The sequence below is a fragment of the Trachymyrmex cornetzi genome, unplaced genomic scaffold (genome assembly GCF_001594075.2).
Source record: "Trachymyrmex cornetzi isolate Tcor2-1 unplaced genomic scaffold, Tcor1.1 scaffold193, whole genome shotgun sequence".
In the NCBI taxonomy this organism is placed as follows: domain Eukaryota; kingdom Metazoa; phylum Arthropoda; class Insecta; order Hymenoptera; family Formicidae; genus Trachymyrmex; species Trachymyrmex cornetzi.
In genome coordinates this window covers 201,480-204,980 of record NW_017296561.1, presented here as the reverse complement: position 1 = coordinate 204,980, position 3,501 = coordinate 201,480, and the positions used below count along the sequence as shown (strand labels likewise).

At 36.0% G+C, this 3,501-nt stretch overlaps 1 long non-coding RNA gene across 1 annotated transcript in view; it reads right to left on the bottom strand.

The window, feature by feature from the left end:
• Window positions 1-258: 258 nt before the first annotated feature.
• Window positions 259-3,501, bottom strand: part of LOC108759554 (uncharacterized) — a 13,554-nt gene continuing 10,311 nt past the window's right edge. The window contains exon 3 of the long non-coding RNA XR_001940020.1: window positions 259-633. This is a non-coding gene — a long non-coding RNA (uncharacterized LOC108759554). The remainder of the gene's footprint in view (window positions 634-3,501) is intronic.

The window sequence follows — 3,501 nt, the reverse complement described above, 5'->3', positions numbered from 1 at the left end:
AAATCTCTCTGTATCCAAAATTCTAACATTTGACCAATCAAATTCATGATTATACTCTAACCTATGTCCTGTAATAACCGATTGTGTGGTCGTGTTTCTATTGATATGGTTTTTATGTTCTAAAATCCTAGTTTGTAATTTTCTACCTGTTTGACCGACATAGGTAGCATCACAATCATTACACGCAATCTGATACACAACGTCTCTTTTTGAGTTAATCGAAATTATATCTTTGTGAACCTTAATATATCACCTTGATCAAAAAGTTCCCGGAATTTATTCAGAAAATTCAAAATACAAGTTTATTCATCAAAAGTGATATTGTCCCCTTCAAAGTACTCCACATCGACTGCAACGCACTTATGCCAGCGCTTGATCCAGCTCTCGAAACATTTCTGGAACTCTATTGTCGGTATAGCCATCAGAGCCGTCTTCGATTTTTCCATTACCTCCTTTCGGCTGTTAAAACGCGTTCCCCGTAGTGGTTTTTTGACTCGATCGAACAGAAAAAAATCGCAGGGAGCCATATCGGGTGAATTCGATAGCTGTTGGATGGTATTCGTTTCGTTCTTGGTCAAAAATTCACAGATAATGATGGCACTGTACGACGGTGCGTTATCATGATGCAAAATCCTTTCTTTTTTGGCGAATTGCTTCACGTAAACGTCTCATAACAATATTTAAGTCCTCTGTCAGCTCTCTGATAGTTAATTTGCGATTATCGATCAACATTTCTCTCACTTTATTAATGTTTTCGTCGGTTTTCGATGTCGACCGCCTGCCACTGCGTTCGTCATCCTCGACGGATTCACGATCACTTTTGAAGCATTCATGTCACTCGTAAACGGTTGTTTTCTTTAGAGCATCACTGCCGAAACAGTTTCCCAACATTTCCAAGGTTTTCGCACCATTGAATCCATTATTAACGCAAAATTTAATACAAACTCGTTGTTGCAAATTCAACTCCATTTTTAAAACTGTAAAAAATCGAAAACACGTGCAGAGGTAGATGTATTTAAGACGGCGTAACTTTTACAAATGTCAAGCTATGGCGATAAAACTTGGTGGAAATGTCAATAATAGATATGGCAACCTAACCAAAAAAACAGAACTCAAATCAGCTGACTCAGAGCATCACCTGGTGGTAATTCCGGTAACTTTTTGATCAAGGTGGTATCTATTCAATTTATTAAGACTATAAAAAGATAATCTAATGTTCAGATCATTAACAATATTCATAAATTTGTCAGAAATTAACGGAATGTAAGTCAAAGTAATCCACGGTTTAATTTCGTTTGTGGAAACAGAACAATGTGAATTCTAATGACACAATTTCCATTGTGTCATTAGAATTCACATTGTTCTGTTTCCTCGTTTGATTATAAAAGAGTGATTTTAGAAGTAAATTAATTGTCTTGAAAATAAAATTTAACGGATAATCATTATTTAGTAACATATCAATCACAAAAATAATATTCTTCTGATGGAATCTCTGATGCGATAAGAAAAAAACCCGGTCTATTATTTCAAAAACCACTTCTCTCTTTTGTGACAACGGATGTGAAGACAAAAAATTCAAGTATCTCCCCGAAAACGTTGATTTATGAAACCAATCAAATTCAAGATTCTTATTATTAATAATGATGTTAACATCTAAAAAATTTAAAGATTTATCTCCAATCTCAATAGAAAATTGCAATCTACTATGGAATGAATTAAAAACATCCAAAATCTCATCCACCACATCCGATGGCACAGCCGTAGCAATGTCATCAACGTATCTGACATAGAATGGTAATGAAAATCTCTTAGAATCTCCAATGCTCTATTCTCCAAATCTTGCAACACTAAATCTGCTAAAACCGGAGATAGAGGAGAACCCATAGGTAAACAAAAAGTTTGTTTATAGAAAACACCATAAAAAACGAAAAAGGTTTAATCAAAAATTAATTGCAAAGATATAATGAATTCATTTTTAGGGATGTTACAGCCCCTCGAAATATCACTCCATCTATCATTAATGCTCTCCAATACTAAATCAACTGGAACATTGGTAAATAACGAAATAACGTCCAGTGAAATGAGATTGTAATTATTATAAATATGAATATTAGATAATTGATTAACCAAATCAAAACTATCCTTAACATAACTCTCTGCTATCCGTGAGTTATTATAAATGATAGTATGGAGAAAGGCATAGAATATAAAGGGCTGCCCATACATGAAATTACGATCCTCAAAGGATTGCCCGGTTTATGTACTTTAACTAAGCGCCATACGCTCTAACCAAATTTCCATCAGAACATTTTTGTACTTTCATTTTTGTACTTTCTCATTATTTATTCACGTTGTATTTTTTCACTTGCTTAATATATTAATTGCTTAATAGATACTGTTCAAAATGTTGGCGTCTTGCAGCAATGCAAGCATTGGATCTAGTACGAACAGCTCCTGTTGCAGCTAAACACTGTTCTAGCGTTATTTGGTGCACTGCAGCCTCGATTCGATTTCTCAATTGTTCTCTTGAGTTGATTGACGACGAATAAACTTCCTGTTTCAGGACCGCCCTCCTCCACACAAAAAAGTCCAGTGGTGTCAGATCAGGTAATCGGAGTGGACAAGGTACTACTTCTCCATGTTCAATCCATCGTTGTGGAAAATGTCTGTCTAGCCAAGCTCAAGTAGTTCTGCCATAATGAGCTGGACATCCATCGAGTTGAAACCACATTTCAATTTGTTGCTGCAGGTGGATGTCTTCTAAATAATCAAAGAAGTCAGTCTTCCAAAAATCTGTATATCTGGCTGCATTTAATCTGTTGGGTAAATAAAATGGTCTCACTAGACAAAAACAAACAAAAAAAGTTTTCACCCGAAAACGGAATTATTATTATTGTTTTCGTGCATGATTTTAGCAACCATCATACTTTAGAAACAGTACAAGAACGAACCCTAATAACACAGGGACGCCCTATGGACATCCTGTGGACGTCCCGTTTAGCCGGCAAAACGTCTTAAAATAATCCTGAATATATCCTAAATTAATCCCCGATAATACCACTATGGTGATCCAGCGGATGTATGTAGGACATAATGAAGCGCTCATGTCATAGTCCATAGGACGTCCTTGGACTACAACAGGACATCCTGTGGACGTCCCGTTTAGCCGGCAAAACGTCCACAGGATGTCCATAGGGCGTCCCTGTGTTATTAGGGTTCGTTCTTGTACTATTTCTAAAGTATGATGGTTGCTAAAATCATGCACGAAAACAATAATAATAATTCCGTTTTCGGGTGAAAACTTTTTTTGTTTGTTTTTGTCTAGTGAGACCATTTTATTTACCCAACAGATTAAATGCAGCCAGATATACAGATTTTTGGAAGACTGACTTCTTTGATTATTTAGAAGACATCCACCTGCAGCAACAAATTGAAATGTGGTTTCAACTCGATGGATGTCCAGCTCATTATGGCAGAACTACTTGAGCTTGGCTAGACAGA